This window comes from Pholis gunnellus, assembly GCF_910591455.1.
Source record: "Pholis gunnellus genome assembly, chromosome: 23".
Classification (NCBI taxonomy): Eukaryota; Metazoa; Chordata; class Actinopteri; order Perciformes; family Pholidae; genus Pholis; species Pholis gunnellus.
In genome coordinates, this window is record NC_136550.1 from 14,227,614 (window position 1) to 14,245,998 (window position 18,385).

Genomic DNA, 18,385 nt, shown 5'->3' on the forward strand with positions numbered 1-18,385 from the left:
GTTGGATTACGTCGTAAACTTTGGGGACCTTTGTTGTCATGGTTACAATAATAAACCACATGAGTATGGGTGTAGTCGAGGTTTTCTTTCTTTTTTGTTTTAAGACAATGTTGCCTGTCAACAGGAAATGAGCAGCCGTCTCCTGGGTTACAGTCAATTGTGTTGATGGACTTTGTGGCTTTGCTCATTCATTTTCACTTCCAGAGGTGGTTTAGATCATATTAGTGACATATTCATCCCACCAATTTCATTTTCAGTTGGCGTAACATCTGCAGTGGGTGCTCAGCCTGGTCTCCTAAAAACCACGACAGCATGATCGAAAGCAACCGCATCGTCAATTAGTTTTTCTGTGAAAGGTATTTAGTCACAGTGCAGAGGAGTGTGAACGGAAGATTTGAAACCAAAAACCAAAAGTGAACATTGATTCATTTCAATTCATGTCTGTAACCTAAATAATGTAATAAACCAGCATTACTAAGCATTAGGTAGTTTCGTTGCATTTTTTGTTTTGTTTGAATTGACAATGTGAACTACTTAACTAACATTTTCCTCCAAATGTAATAAAGAATGCAGTTTGGTTGTATGGGAACGTAATAAGCCAAGAGTTGTTATTTCTGTGAGCTTTCTGAAACACCCAGTAATGAGCACCCATTTGAATCCAGAGGTCTGGGGCATATGATGTTACAAAAGAGAGATTGTGAGTATGGTTAAAAGATTATGAAGAGAATAACCCTTGTTCATCTACTTTGAAAATATTCATGATGGCTGCAGCCATATATCAATATGTTATGTTATGTTATGCCTTCACTTTCAGAAGGCAGCCCTACATGGGGTCTAGGAATGTGTGCTGGAAGATGAAACAGAATCTTGGGCAACTGGAAATCACCAAAGGGGGCTGGTGGGCTAGACCAGGGTGGAGCTCAGCCCAGGAGACTGGCTACAGCGGGCCCTTGTGATAAGGAGAGATGGTCTGAAGGAGCTCTGTTCTCAACACATCATGCAGCGCTGATAAGTGGAATCTGAGCGCAAACAGCTGGAACGAGGCCATTTCCACGCTTCTCCGTTTGCCTCGGAGCAAACCACATTAAAGGCTGATAAAGTGGCATTGATTATCTCTAATGAGGTTATTTACTGCAGGACCTTGACTGCCCACATTTCTGTAGTTATCACAGTGGTACCCTTAAATGAATACTTCACCCACACAGTGACCAATTCAATATCAATTACTCACCCTGTTACCTTGGATTCTCAAAGAAAACGTTGTTTTTCTCACATGATTCCACGGTAAACAAAGAATCCCAAAATGGAGAAAAGTCTGGATGGATTGAAGTAAATGGGGGCCGCTTTTAACAACTGCTATGTACGACATCTAATCACGCAAAGTCTCACACAAGTCTCCATTGTCCATTCATATGCTCACTGGTTCCCGAACACATGCATCTTCACTAAACCATACTAATTAAAACAGTTCCACATAAACACTCTCACATTTGTGCAAGGAGGAGGAGTCCGAAGTGTTTTAAATAGGTTTTATAGGCTTTAGTGAAGATGCATGTGTTTGGGAATTCCGAGTTGTGTGAGAGTTTGTAAACTGATGTTTTGATATAGTTTCATACTTTTTACTCAAATTCATCAAGACTTTTCTCTGTTTTCTGATTCTCGGTGCACCTCGGAGGCATGCGAGATAAAGTTTTATTGAGAATTAACAATAAAATAACCATGAACTTTGATCATCAACACGAAAGCCAGAAAAGTATCACAGTAAAGACTACCAGAGATCTCACTGATTTAGAGAATTTTGGACTGAAATCAATTAATTTCATTGGACTGGCCCACTGCTGTGAGGTTACATTAGTGAACTTTGACTCAAGAAGTCATGCCGATGACCTGACCTTTGGGAGAAGGTCTGAGTCCAGTCAGGGTCCAGTTCCCTCCCCTTGGCCTGATTCTAATCCAGTTGGAATGTGCAGGGACATCCAGAAGAGGACTGGCCCTGCACTTATTAATACATGTTGTGTTTCTCAAAGGAAGTCAGTTTATATTCAGTCAATTAACTGTGATTTACTTATAATTTCATTATATAGTGGATCAGATATTGTTCTGAATGGAACTGTCCTCTCCGAGCCTGAGAAACTTGTCCATTATTAAAGAAAAGGGTCTACTGCATGCTAGTACTTTGCTACAGCGTTGCTTCAAGCTAAATGCTAGAACCAGCTAACATGCTGATATTTATCAGACATTTAGTGTAGTGTGTTAGCATGCTAACCTTGCATGGTCGTCCATGCCATCAGTGTATGAATGGGTGGTAAAGGGGGAATGATGACATATAGTGTTAAAGCACTTTGATTGGTCGGAAGACTAAAAAAGCTCTATACAAATCGATTTACCATTTAATTAATTAGCACTAAATTACAGCTGAGCCGATGGAAATGTCATTAGCTTTAGACAAAATACCCAACAATAGAAAGTCAGAGGATCACCACATTTGAAAGGATTCGTCCTTCAGGGACCTTGAATATTAGCAAATTTCAGAGCAATCCAACCAATAGTAGTCAAAATGTTTTACTCAAAACCAAATGGCGGCACAAGAGGTACAAACCACAACATCACTGAAGTCATTGGGGAGCATGAAAGGCATTTCATGACAATCCATCCAATAGTTGAGATATTTCAGTCTGGATCAAAGTAGTGGACCGACCAACCGACTGACTGAGATTACCATTTATTCATGGTGTGTGCTTTTAGTCACGCTAGCAGCAGAACGAATGCAGCCACTGGTCCAAGGTCAAGACAAACCCTAAGGAACGGGGACCTGAATGGACCCGAGAGGAAGGCACAAGGTCAAATAAGGAAATGAAAAAAGACAGGAACATCCCTCTTCACTTCCAACAACAGAATGTAGTACTAAATGACATTTAACTATTATATCGCAGTAGTTCTGTTGCTTGAAATATGGTCCCATTTCATTGCCGCCCAGCTGAACTGGCCTTGGAGAGGATGTTGAATTGTCATTTTTGACTTTGATTTCATCCACATCATGTAGAGTTAAGTAGATCAAATAAAAGTGAGTTCCTACCAAACAAAACTATTTAAAGAAACTCAATAAACAAAAGTGACTCAAGAGCATGCTGCAATTAAAAGTCTGGCTGGTGACAGAAGTGTCTCTCAGGCCTGGGTCACTAGTGTCAGACTATAGATGGCAGGGTCAGACAGAGTCTCCGTGGTAATGAACGTGCTGCAGGCTGAAGAGGTCTGATTGAATTATGCTGCTCAGGGTTTGTGAAAAACAGGCCTCAAATGACAGACAGACAGCTTTCAACTGCAAATCTACTGGCTTCAAAGACGCGCTTTCTATTTGACGGAGCAGACGGCATTATAATTTAGTCCACGGACATCGGGGTGGGAGGTGAGGAGGGACGTTTGTTGTTCCAATATAACAAAGCTACACAGGTACAGGGCCATGCATATATTGTATCAGTCAGTCCATTTCCTTTGCCGAAAGCCCTGAAGGAATGAGAATTGATGGAAATGGAAACAAGTACAAATGATGAAGGTTACTGTTGTGCCAATCAGAATAAGATGCAGCATCTCATCAGCCTCATCCGGTGGCTCAGAGAAATGAGATTCGATTTGCGTAACAACTTTCAAATCACTTCAGCGTCTGAGTTACAGCAGGACCTTCTGCCCATAGCAGCACCTCCACAATGTTCTCACACAGCAGACGGATTTGATCTTCAACTAAACACTTTTGTAAACTAATGTTCAGGGAGATATCGGAACAGGGTTCCAAACTTTTCAATCATATTTCATTTCATGTCTGCGACTTTATTTAAGTGTGAAAGTAGGTAGGCCTCTATAGTGATCACAGTAGTGAGTGATCTCCAGTTTTGCCTGGTTCCTAACCTTTGACTCTGCATTGGCTTTAGTGGAAGTCAGCATTTGTTGGATTTACTAATTAAAATGTAAAGAGGCATGAAAGTTTTGTGGTTGGCTTGACTATGTAATCTTTTGTTGTTGTTGTTGTTATTACCGGTTAGTCGATTCTAGCTTGAAGATAAGGGGAAAACTCACCGTGTAAAGAATGTAATCTCACTGCTACTAAAGTGAAACACCTCTTCTTATCTGGAAGAATCCATCACCAGTTCCTCTGCATGTAGTAAGGACCTGAAAATACAATTACATCAGACGGTATTATCTGTCTTCTGTCTGGAAGCATTTGTCTGTGTGCATCTATGGTAAATATTACTGGTATAATAAGGCGGATCAGTGGACTGACACACTGATGATTCACCACCACCACAGCCTTAATCAGAACTCAGTTATTCTCTACACCCAGCGGCTGCTGTGTGATTGTGTTATCAAATTGATGAAGCTGTTTGCTTCATTTGCTTTCATTTAGATTTTTTGCATGTTTCTTAATTTGCAGTTTTCTTTCTCCCTCGGGGTCACCGTGCTTCACCCTGGCTGAGGCTCTCAGCTCCAAGCCCATAGAGTGCTGCAGGGATGACGTAACAAAGTCTGAGTTTTACAACTTTTGACTTTATGATCATATTTGTTCAACTTTACTTTAATCTGAAAATAATATTTGTTTTCTTTGTCTTTGCAACATTTTTCAAGGTGTAGATTTTTTTTATATACATATTTACACTTTTTAAAATCTCAATACTTTTAGGAATTGCAATTGAAATGTATCCTTTGAAGCAAGAAGGAAGATGATCCTACAAAGTCATACCCGGTACGGGGAGATCGGGGGGCTGTGGTAGCAAATCGTGAACAAACAAACGTACTCATTTCCTTTGAGCAGTCTCTCAACCATTTCAAACTCATTGGCTAAATGTTTATATTGTTAAAACTGAGGCGTAACATTGTGGTTCCTCTCCCATGGGTTCTTTTTGCATTATCCCATTTCACTGCATGCCTTCATATATCCTCCAAGACTGTTCTCTTGGGAGCAACATAAAGGTGTGCTGGCTATCTATATGCACACAGAGTCATTCGTTCCCCGTCAGCAGCGATTTGCACAATGTAATGAGAAAGTGAGTAAACAAATGCAGCCCATTACCGATATGAATGGATGTGTTTGTCGTGTGGTAATGGCTACAAGGCACAACAATGACTTCAAGCAATCACAGGGTTTGCTTGCAATCTGAAAAGCTGGAATCTTTCTTTATCTCCTGCAGCCAGCTCCATCCTGGGTTTGTTTTTGTACGGGAGCTCCTTGCTATATATCTTTGTGTTACATTTAAACGATTTTCATGCTAAATAAAAAAAATCTATTTCCACACCTAAAGATATCTAATCGTTGTCTCATGAACTCAGCAAGGACGACTGCAGGTCGTCAGACAGCCTGCATGCTGCATGAAGCACACTGCTGGAGAGTTGCAGCCTTTTTCACGGAAGACATTTGTTATGTCACATGTCTATGAAGGCACAGGTGTGATATTTATAGCTGCTTCAGTTTCAGGGTCCCGCTAATGTTCACGCTGGTTCACTGTCACACTGTCATGGCTTACTGTGACACCACTGTTTTGTGTTAATGGTAATGTTATTAGTAAAATGTGTTATTTGCTACTATGGCAAGTCAAAATGTCTGCTGTGAAAAAAGGTCTATTCCACAACAACCACAGACTATATATAAGAAGCGATGTGGTCAACGTGACGTCACACATTGGTTTGTGGACTGCCGACTGGGAGCCTAACGTTTGGTATGTTTCTTTTTTAAAACAGAAGTGACATGAGAGGGTGGAGCTAAATACAACCAAATGCAACAAAATAAATATTATGTCACCAAAATGTTACAATTAACTTTCATTAAGTGAAAACACTGTGAAAGGGTTAAAGTTAAAATAAGAAAACATGGACAACTCCCAGACCGGACAACGCCGTGTCACCAACCTATCACAAGATCGCCATGCCTTAAGACATACCCTGACTCTCAACATCATGCTGTATTGAAGAAGACTTGAAACTAGAGATTGAGACCATAAACTCATGTTTACAATGTTTACTGAGGTAATAAATCAAGAGAGAAGTAGAGTCATTTTCTCATAGACTTATATACAACCAGAGGAGTCGCCCCCTGGTGGACATTAGAGAGAATGCAGGTTTAAGGCTCCAGGCACATTGACTTCACTCTTCAGACCCGGAGGATGCAGCCTGCCAACATTCCCACAAGCTCGTGCCATTAAGTATCTCATTTTCGCTGATGTTCCACTCAGTGTGCCAACTACACCCCACCCCTGCTGAAGTCCGACACAGAATGAAAACATAATAGACAAGACTTCATGGATGCACGCCAAGGCAACCAGGCTGTGCACACTTTTCATACACATCACTATATCGTTAACGCTCCCACAACTAAACAATGCAACAACTACACCCTGCAACAGGATACGCACAGCACACTCGTGCCTCTCACTAACCACACACACATGCACACACTCCAACCCGACACACAGGCCTGGACTCAGCTTCTTCTAGTTGCCGTCCTGGTATCCAAGAAGAGGAGAGACGATGGTTCTCGCACAAGTTACTGGATCAAATTTGTCCAAACGGGTCCATTTAGGTCCACAAAGAGACGCGAAGACAGACTCTCTTCGCACAGCTCTCTCTCTTGCTAGCTGTGCCATTTACGGAGGAAAATCGCCTCTCGCATTCATTATTTATATTTGTGAATAAATGTTTTGCAGTTTGAATAATGAACACTGCTGGGCATTAGTAGACGTGAAAAGACATTTTAGTGATAATTGCAAGTGAAAAATAATTGTCTAATGGTTTTAGAGACCTCTGAAATGTAGCTATTGAGGCTTTCAGGGGTTCTGAAGTGTCAATCGATAAGTCTCAGACCCCCCGAGACCACTCGTGTTTTGCATACTGGTTCTACTGCTCTACAAGATAAACTGGATCATGGCTGGAATCTTTATTTTTGGATATCATAGACAGTGTTTGAATAAATTGTATGACTCAGTATTTCTCTTGACCTCAGAAATTCTTAAATTCTGGTACCAGCTCAGTTTATAACATAAACATTTGGTTTAATTTTGAAGAAAAGGAAGAATACTATTTCTAACAACATAAAAATCTACCATATAGAGAGGTGATAATAGAATGATTATTACTGAAGACATGCTGACCACAAACAGTTTCACTTTTAGTTTTGATATAATGCAAGCCTGAGGATTGTAGCTTTAAAATTGCTCCTCTTGTTTCTAACCTTGTGAGAACATTTGGTCTTTATAACGCTGGAGGTGCACACACACACACACACACACACACACACACACACACACACACACACACACACACACACACACACACACACACACACACACAGAGTTAACTTCATTCCACCCCTTTTCACACAGCTTTGATTGCCTGAATGTGGAAAGCCCCAGACTGAGTTGTTGCTTTGTTTTTCCAGTCAGCGGGCGATGTATTATTGACTTGATGAAGGACGAGCGGTTCAGTGCTGAGTGGTGGGAGTTGCCCCTTTGGTCACACACACATATACACCAGTACTGAGCGCCTATCAATTATACCTGACGTGGGCAAATGGATGGGCACAGACCAGTTCATAATATACAACCTACCAGCTAGTATCCTGACTGTCAGGAACACGACAAAGCATGGCTGTGTAATCAGTGCAGGATATGTTGGGTTAATGATGTCAGAATGTGGAACCACTGCTTTCACTGCAACAGCAGCTACAGTATATCTGCTGGATGCTAAGCAGATCTTGTACAAAATACAAAAATAAATTATGAATCCATTCCAAGTCCAGCGAGACTCCCAGGCCTAGACTGGACCAGTGGAGACTAACTATGGACATTTAAATCCACCTTTGGCTGCAGCCGTAGAAGGACAAAGTCAGAGAACAAAAGTCCTAACTCTTCGGACCTTCGTGTGGAAGAAAGGATTGGTGCTGGGAGTTTGTTTGAAATTAGCAATACTGCCATACAGAAATGTATGAGACGCACCAGGCTTTCAATTAACTCCGATGTAAATACTTCCACGTCATTATTAGACGCTCACAGCTAGTGACACATGAAGAGTGAGACGGTCTGTGTAGGAGGTCGGATGGTGTAGTCGAACAAACCCAGGACTCTCACCCAGAAGACCGCTGTTCTGTCCCGTGTTAAATCAAGTCAGCGTGGACATATTTTAGCGTAGTTTTTCTACTTATTGACTTAAAGGAGCCATGTATTGCTTAATTTCAGTTTCATACTACGTATTTAAAGATTCAACTAGAGTAGGTTAACTTGCTTTGATGTTCAAAAAACACCCATACTCATGGACAAGGCAAGGTAGGAGGACATTAATCAGGGAGGCAATAAAAAGCCCAGTCTGCTCGGATGGGTCAATGTTTTCTGGTCTTCCTCTTCTGAGCTGTTGCCGTCTTCACAGTATCACTTTCCCCGGGGACTCGCTGTATATCAACTAGACGTTTAGTAGCACTTCTACCGGTGACTCTATAGTTTTGACTTCACAACCTTACAGCGGTCCTGACAACTTCTTTAAAATGCAGTTTCTGAACTGTGTGCATTTCTTTGTGGATTGAGTGTTTTGTTGATCTCACAGTACGCCTAAACCTAACAAAGCCAACCAAAAAAACTCTGTAACCGTTAGTTGGAAGTTTATTTTGAAAAGAGAGCAAACTGTATGTTTCTTGTGAATACGGAAAGTTTATTTTGAAAAGACAATACGCATGTAACACGTGGAAACTGACACGCCATTTCTGACACATCAGAAAATGATGCTAGAATGGTACCTAGAGCTACCATGAAGCGTCAGAGTTGTGAGTGAGACTATTGTTTCATTACTACTGTACCGATGTACCGTTGTACCGGTGGGGGGGTCCCGGGACAGAGGGTGGTGTATGTGTACAGATTGTAACGCCCTCGAAGGCAGATTTGTGATTTTGGAATGTACAAAATAAATTGAATTGAATTGAATTACACTCGTAACTATACTTAGTGTAGTTACAACAGTGGCGGGCCGTGTATTTTATACCTGGGCCTTCAGTGCTGTCCTACTAAAGTTGAACCACCTCCTAATAACCTCATTATGACGTCACAGCTACGGTTATTATTTGTTTCTATGGGTGTAACAAAACACGTATTCGTATTAAACCGTTCGGTACGAACTTTACGAACCGAACAATACGTTTGAATAATACTAATGCATTTGGAAAAAATATGCAACGCTTCTCCGACGCTGTTAGCCAGGAATACCGTTCGTACAAATCCTTTTCCATGCTGGGTCAGGGCTGCTAGCTGTGGGGTTGGCCGACCCTTTCTTACGATGTCCAGCTTGTTTGGAAATGTCCTTCTCCAGAGAGGCGTTGCCAGTAACTCCCAAATCTGTTTCTCCTCCTCCTTCAGCCATTGAGTGTTCAAAAAATAAAGCTACACCAAGCAAAACGCTAAAAATGTCATGTCAATGTCATAACTTCTTACATTTCTTTCAACTTGAACTCTTACTACTACTAAGTTCTGCTAGCTAGCTTTCGGCTTCACAACAGACATGCTAGCCCACTGACCAATCACACCGCACGTTCATGCTGAGCTGCATGTTAATGCTGACATACTTGTAGGCCACCTAGGAAGCTCTGACATGTCAACGAGATTACGCCTAACATGTCAAACTATAAATCTGATTGGTTGAACACTATGACAATCAACAATATCGTCCCCATTTACTTAATCTGCAAAGTCTACCTGGAGGGCCTCAGGCCTCTCTTCTTACCTAGAGCCATGGGGGAGAAGTCTGATTGTATAAAAGCTCTACTTAAAACAAGCTGCACTGGAAGCAGCGCTGCAGGCTGCAAGCAGAGCAACTGAGGAAGACAGAAGCTGTGCAATGAGAAAATAAGCTAATGGGAAAAACAATTAGAACACATGTAGTGTATTTATGAAACATTTTTAAATGATAAAATAGCTATAACTTTGTGATTCTGTTTAGGCCAGCAGAGAAGGCTTTGCTGGTCCTGACGGCCCACCACTGAGTTAAAGAAGTAATATAACTAACAACCGGTTACCTGTGAAAGCCTCCCCTGGACAAGGGACTGGTTTGTGGGAGTTTTCTGTAATGCTTATAAATTCCGGTGAACAGCCGTTAACCTGAACTGCATGGCAATTTACAGTGCTGACGAAAATTCCACTTTGCTTGCAGTGTGGGAGTGACTGTGACTTTAGATCCCAAATGCTGCAAGCTTTCTCAGCCACCATAATTAAGTTTTCATCACAAACTTCAGCCTTTCTTGTTATACAATTTAAGACAATGGCAATGGACAGCAAAGATAAGTACTGTGATGGTTCAGCATTGAATTAATCTCAACATAAAGTTCAAGAAATAAAAGCTTTTATTCCCAGCGATGTCTTAGCATTCAGAATGACCTGCTTTCACTCTGGTTTCGCACTCATGTATCAATGCAAAGGTTTTTAAAAGCCTCCAGATTTCTTCAAACCAATGATCTTCCTTCTCACTGTCACAACAAAAGCCCGGCTAAACATCAAACAGGCTCTTACCAAGCAAGAAAACATCAAAGACTTGTTTTTCTCTGTCTGTTTCTTTGCACACAAACAATATTTGCCATTATTTTCCAGCAGGTGTACCACTACTTTTGCTGGTTAAGGATACTTGCATGAAACATATTGGAAAGCCTTAATGCACAAGCATATAAAGGTTCCTGTGTCATTAATTCCGTATATTCAAGTGGCACGATGGACATGTCATTGTAGCCATGTACAGCTAAACAATTAGCATCTCATTTTGAGTAACAATCATGTTTTCATAGTTTGTCTCACGGCCCAGGTGACTGGTACACGTAGCACATAATAGAAGATCCTATCTTAACATTTCCAATTTAAAAAAAAAATACAAAGAAATGAGATGGAATTATATATTTTTTATGACAATTTATGGCATGCTTTATGATGTATATTTAATGATATTCTATACTATGATATTTTTATGATATCTTATAATATTTCTAGAAGTGAATAGTAGTACATTTATTATGACATACTTTACTATGAACTTTTTTATAGGACATATTAAACTTTTACAATTCTTCTGAAATTTTGATGGCACAATATACAATTGCATTATTTGTATGATGTAATTATGACACAATTATTTTTATTTTCATGGCATACTTTCCTATGATAAATGAACGCCTTACCATCCTATGACTTTTAATAATTCCTTTACGACATACTATATTATTCTTACATGGCATTCTAGACTATGACATTTTTATGACATATTATACAGAGAAGTTATTATTACATCTTATGCAAAGAGCACTTGGAGGAACTCCTAAACCCGACCAACACATGCTCCGGGGGGAGGCAGAATCTGAAGACCTGGGGGACGACTTGTATCTCTACTAATAACTCTACTAATAACTGTGCCCCTTGCTTAACATTTAATTGTACTGAATTTTGTTAAAGGTTACTGAATATGAAAAACATATTTGTCTTGATCAGTTACAAAAATGAACATTGCTTCATTTATCTGTATCTCATTACTCACATAATTGCAACAGACATTCCAGGCGCCTATGCATGTACGCTTTCAGTACTTGGATCACGTCACTGTCTCTGTATATGTATTGAATCAGCGTATCCTCTGCATCCCTATAATGAGTAGACGACCCTGCACCTGCTAGTAGTATGCTGTTGCTTTAACTCCAGTTTGCCATTCTGTATGTTCAGGTGAGGCTATGGATAGTCAACATAACTACAGACAAGGGGGAAGTCCTTGAAGATCTCTGGCACGTTGAGGGCAGACAGATCTGCTGCCTTTAGATAGTGTGCTCCTGTTTGAAGCAAATTTAGAGACATCAATACTCAAGCTATTCTGTGCACTAGGCGTACTTTCTCATTACATCATCTCTTACTCTACTCCCTCTGTCATTGTTCTCTGCTTTGGTTTTGTGTTTTTTCTCTACCAGGCTTGGTTTTACACCATTACATCGTTCCATTACAGTCATTTAGCAGACGCTTTTATCCAAAGCGACTTCCAATAAGTGTATTTAACATAGGTATTCAAGAGAACTACTAGTCACCAGAAGTCATAAGTGCATCTCCTTTGTTAAACAAGCATCTAAGAGCATAAACCAGAGCAAACGTACAGTGCAGAAACAAACTAATACGAATACAATAAGTGCTGAGAGGAAGGCTCAGGGTAGTACTTCTTGAAGAGGTGAGTTTTCAGCCTGCGCCGAAAGATGGACTCTGTATTCATTCTATTAGGGTCCAAATTTGGTTTAGTAAAATTGTGCTATTCTTTTTATTATGATTACAACATCTTATACAGACAGAAATATGCCATTGTCATATTCACGCAGCACCTTTTGGCATGTGCATCTGCATATGAATGAAGATATCTGTTTATTGTCGTCAGACTAATGGCACCCAAGAAAGCACTTTTATTTCTATCTAGGCTTTTATTTATATATATATTTACTTTCACTTCTGTATCACCTGTCTGCCTTCCTTCATTCTTCAATTCAAAAGGAAAAATTTAAAAAAGCAATTTGGAAAAAATTAAATAGGACCAATGTTTTTATTTGATCTTCTTATTTATCTTTATTTGATTGTGACAACAATAAAGGAAAAGCATCTCTGTTATTCTGTTATTTGATTTCAAACTAAATAAGTGGAGAAAACACAACATTTCTGTTTTTAAATTACAAATAAATTCAAGTTTAGCCGATGAAACTTTGACCAAATAGAGCTGAACCTAATGGTACAAGAAGTTGCTCAAATCATCACAAACCACCCAAAACCATTTTTACCAACCCAATTAAAAAGAAAAAGTGGAAAACTAGCCAAAAACACTGCTCACAGGTCAGACACATCGGTCAGTATGAATGGAGCTTTCTTCGGATGGAGCCCTATCTCACTGCTGTTTGGTAATTTGCTTTAATAAAAGGTTGAAAAGATTACATGTATTTTAGTTAGATTGTCATATGCAACAACTTAAGCAAGGACAGATGGTCTGTATTGGTCATGACCATCATACCAAGCCACTTAGTGAGAACCCAATCCAAGGTAGTCCTGATGGCCACAAAACACCATCTTTGGGGAAATCATCTGTGTTGTTGTCCACATTGTTAGTGCGCTGCATTTTTTACAGCAGATTGTCGGCTCGGAGCTCCTCGAGTGATGGCAGGGTCAGGTGGAAAGAAACTGGGCCAGAGACCGCCTGAACAACAACAATCTACTGTGCAAAGGGTCTAATCCAGGAAAAAACTTCTCCCACTGCAGGACATCAGAGGCATGAATTGTCAGTCCTCAGAGTAATAATAAGAGAAAAGACTGAATTGATAGAAGCAGTTTGTGCGAGACTGCCTTCTGAGTTGGTTCCCAGAAAGACAAATGACTGGGCTTTCTAAACGTTGATTTAATTGCTTTTGCAGAATTGTGGCGGCATTAAGCAAATGGAGACAAATGAGCCAGGGTGGAATTGACCAACTGTCATGATAGACATTGACTGATTAAGTAAAAGACGTATAACAAAAGCAGATGATGCAGGTACCAATTTAGACAACTTTTTTTTTTAGATCACGAATTTGTAACTGTTTAGGTGTTAATTGTGTTTGTCTTCTTGTCATCCGCTCCTAAAAATATGTTCAGCTGGTGAAAATTGCTTCACTGCTTCTTCTTTAATTGCATAGTTTTTATCTCATGGTTCAAACACTCAGTTCTGATAAGATGCAAACTGTTTTGTCACAAACGGTGAAAGTAAGGAGCACTTTGATGTGTGATTGAAAAAGTCATCATGAGGTTATTCCATATAAGGAGCAGTATAGAAGGCTGGCTCTTGACTTGATCTTTGTGTTGCTGTTTTGTGTCTCTTTGTAGTCGTTACGCATCTCTCTGATTTTGTGTCTGTCAATGTTTTGGTATTTTTGCAGTTTTTTCTGTGGTTGTTTTGCCCCCTTTGAAGTTGTTTTGCACCTCTTTGTTAATTGTTGTGCCTCTTCGTAGTTGTTTGTGTCTCTTTGTAGCTGTTTTGCCCCTTTTCATAGTCATTGTGAGTCTCTTTGAAGCTGTTTTGGTCTCTTTGTAGTCTTTTGGTGTCTCTTTGAGTCCTTTTTAAGTTGCATTTGTCTCTTTGTAGTGTTTTTTACCCTTCCCTAGTCATACAGAGTCTCTTTGTGTATCGTCGCAGCTGTTCTGCATCTCTTTGCAGCTCTTTGTAGTCTGTTTGTGTCTCTTTGTGGTCATTTTGAAGATAAAGGCCCCTGACACGTTGGGCTCCTTGGCCTGTGCCCGATAGGCCCGTTCTGTAATCTGTCCATGTATGTACTGCATCATATTGACTCTGCACGACGTTAGTATCACTGTTTCTGACATGAGGATACAGTGTGTGTGGTAAGGTTTGGAGGCTTTTTAAGTGTGTGTGTGTGTGTGTGTGTGTGTGTGTGTGTGTGTGTGTGTGTGTGTGTGTGTGTGTGTGTGTGTGTGTTTGTGGCCAAACTGTCAACCCCTAAAATTACAGAAAAGAGACCAGCCATTTCCAGCCACCCACAGAACACAACCACCACTGCGCTCAGCCGTCAGCGTGAACCACTAATGTGACCAGACTGTGGTCCGGCTCAAACCAGAGGCTGTAATGAACGCTGTGCGAGAGCTCCAGAGTTTAGAAGGGGATGCGAGGTAATACTCGGCCCAGCGAGGGCAGAGGACTCTGTGGGGTTGTGGCGTGGGAGTCCTGAATGTGAGCCAGCCAGCTCGGTTGTGGGAGAACTCAGAGATGTTTACCAATGCGAAAAACCCCAGGGAGGTCCAGTCATTAAATCCCACTTTAAATTGGCCAATCTGGGGCCTGCTTTACCACCCCACCTCCTGCCCCCACAACAACTTCCTTTCAGATTGTTTCTGGGAGGCATTTTTTGACTTCAGGCATGATGACTGACAGCTGTGCAGCTGTAGATAGACGGTCATGACTCACAGTCCTAGTGACCTTCTAAGCAGGCTGTCGATGTGTTTAAGCCACCACGCCACAGTCTGGTGCTACATACACAAGGAAACTATGAGCCAAACTCATGTAGCTAAGTCATTGGTGAAAGCAACAAAGCTTCTTTCTTTTTCTCTCTTCCTTTTATAATTGACCCTGTTTTGAGAAAAAAAACAAATCCACTGTTATGTTTAAAAGCACCACCATATATGAAATAAAAGCTGTTGTTTTTCTTTTGTCTGAACAGAAGCAATCATATATCAAATATGACAAAAGCTATGGAATCCTAAATGAATCCGGATGAATCCCGAGCCCTGTGTCCTCACATCAGGGCGAGGTTCACAACAGAACGGTTTGAAGCTGTGCGTGTATGTTGCTTCAAATACCACTGGGTCAAGACGGTCTGTCCCGAAAGCATTCTCACGCTCCAACTTGAGCCTTCCCCAAAATACAACAGGAAGTAGGAGGTTACACCATGAGGAGAGGGGTCAAGCAGAGGGGGGTTGGCTAAATGAGTGAGTCACTAAAAGAATGATTTGAAAGGACATAGTATTCTAATGCCATATATGTCTGTGTTTCTGTACGTATCTCAGTCCATGGGAGCTGCACTTTCTCACCCCTGGTGTATTTTTAGCATTGCTCTGGCTCCAGCTGAGTTGTATCCAGGGCTCCATAAATAACAATAACACCAAAATGGAACTTTAGCCTTGAACCTCTGGGACATTTAATATATTTATCAGTACAAGCTGTCCAATACAAACAAGTGTCTGTGCTTGTAGAATAGGAAACTCGGGGCAGAGAATCATATCTGGCAGCTGGAAGGCATCTGGGCACCACACTGTGCCCTTAAAACAGCATGTATTCAATTAGTTGTAAACCAGTTTTGTGGAGATATTCTTCCCGTTTTACAGAGTCTTGCCTCATCCTGTGTAGGCATTTTGCAGGCAACTTTGCATGTTGTGTTGCACGCACTCCTACGGGCACTTTGCTTCTTCCCCGGAGTCTTTGTGCTTTCTCTCCTCGCAGGTTTCCGTGGATCGGTTCTATCTGGACCCTGGTCTTGCCTCCTGCTGTGGTCCTGCTGACCCTTACTGCTAATACCATTTTTATTAGCAGTCACATTGCTTGCTATTGCTGATACCATTAATGCTTTTGTTATCATTGTTATTCTACTATATCCACTATTATTACTAGTAGTCGTAATTTGTATATATTATATACACAGGAAGTGAACCAAAACACAGGGGATTATGGGTTGCCTGCGCAGGCATGTGTTGAGATCAGGTAAACAACAGGTTAACACGAGTGGGAGAGAACTGACTTGGACTCGTGCAGAAGTCTGATGTTTGCTTGACATCTGGTAGAGAGAGAATATGCAAAATCAAGTCCACAAAAACTGTGATGATTATAAAGTCTGAGATAAACTGGAGGAGAAAGGATTCTTGTGCACAGTAGATCAGTGCCCTGTTCCTTCAGAATTGGCCCAAAAATATAACTGTGCCTTGTTTTTATATTTCTTTTTCATTGTGTTTGGCAAACAAAGTGCAACATGGAAACAAGACCGCTGTAGAGCCACAGGAAGGCATGTTTTTGCCGTAGCCGATGAAGCTATTACACTACAAATGTCCCCCTTCCCCGGTCTCTGTGGCCAAAGCCACAATAAAGGACCTACAGTCTCTCTGTTTTGGGCACCAACTGATCTTCTCATCCGTCTCTGTGAAAGAAGGCAAATGTGTTTTCAAAAAGGTTCCATTTGAAGCGGCAGCCTCCCACATAGACAGGATGTGACCTCTAAACCTGCGGACAGACAGTTTGGAGGACTGAGAGAATGAAGAGCACATGAAGTCAGCATTCCAAAATGAGTCAGCCTTCTAGGTGTTGATTATAAGACGCCATGATATGTTGTTTGGCGTGAGTGTGCATGCAAGCATGGACATTTTATTTAAGGGAAGACACGTTTGTGACAATGCCCAAACAACAACTGTCTGCATTTTAATGGGAAACCTATAAAACTGAACCCACACTGATGCAACTACATCAGACGGGCACATAGAGAAACGCTTGTTCCTGCAGTCAACACTGAGGCAGCTCTCTAGTGAAGCTGCACTGAAAAATCTCCATCTTAACAAGTCATTACCAGCCACGACACTGACACTGTTTTCACCTCGTGAGTCTGTGTGTGAGTCATCATGCCAATGTGGTCGTGGAGACACCTGCTGTAGCAGGAACCGACTGACTGACTGATAGTGCTTGAGATGTGGGATTAAAAGGAGTGGAGTTCCAAGATGGGTGTGGTCCAAATAGGGCGCTGGAAGTAGGGGGTTAGGAAGTGGGGTAGGGGCCATTGCACCCCCGCCCCAATTTTAAACTTAATCAAATAAAAAATGTGTGTGATGTATGACAAAATTACAGTTTTAAAAACGGGTTTAAAATGCGTTAATAATAATGAAAATTATTATTTTTCGAATTGGTTGACAGTGTGCACCAGAATTCTTTTTATGAAAATAGTGTTTGCATTTACACATAGATGATATCTGGTATATAATTCATTTGCGCTAGACGCGCCGGAGAGGAGCAGTGGTTTATTACCATGGAAGCCGTTATCAACTAAGCCATTTATTTACGCCATCAACCCTGGAAAAATGAACCACTATCTGAGTAGTCCTTGTTGATCTTTCTTACACTTTATACTACGTCAGTTACTCTGACCGTCTAATAATAACACAGATGTGTTTGCTTTGGAGTTAGTGTGTCTCATATGGATGCTAAAGGCTGCCTCAGTACGTCAGTATCAAACTCCGAGAGGCACTGACACAGCAGTGGTGTTTGACGACTTTTGAGTGAGAACATGTTGGATGTACAGACAACTATCAGCTGCATTACTTCCATACTTCAAGTCTAAATCTTATGATTATGAGTGCTGGTGATTCCTGAAGTATTCCACTACGACCGTGGGTAGAAAGGGTCGTGGTTCCATCTTTGGCTGCTACGGGTCCTGTGTCCAAGTGTCCCTGAGCAAGATACCAAACCTCTAACTGCTCCTCAGAGGCGCTTCCCTATAAACTAGGGATGGGTCAAAAATAAATAATCCAGCAGAGACCAAGTTATGAGTTTGTGTCAAAGCGATATCAGGGAAACATTATTCATCTACACATGGCTGCTTAATGTTGAAATGATTCTTTATCATGTGACAGAAAATAGATATCAGCTCAGCTATATGCCTTTCCAAACATGGCCTCCAAGCTAAATCAAATGACTGATCATCTAAATCGCTTTTTAAAGTACTGGAGCCAGAGCTGTGGAGCTAGACTCATTCCACTTCTAGCAGTCACTGTGCCTCAGACTCAAATGGGAAAAAAGACAACTTGACTAAAGATTATGTCCTTGCAATTTGTCACATTCTCTGCCCCTCTGG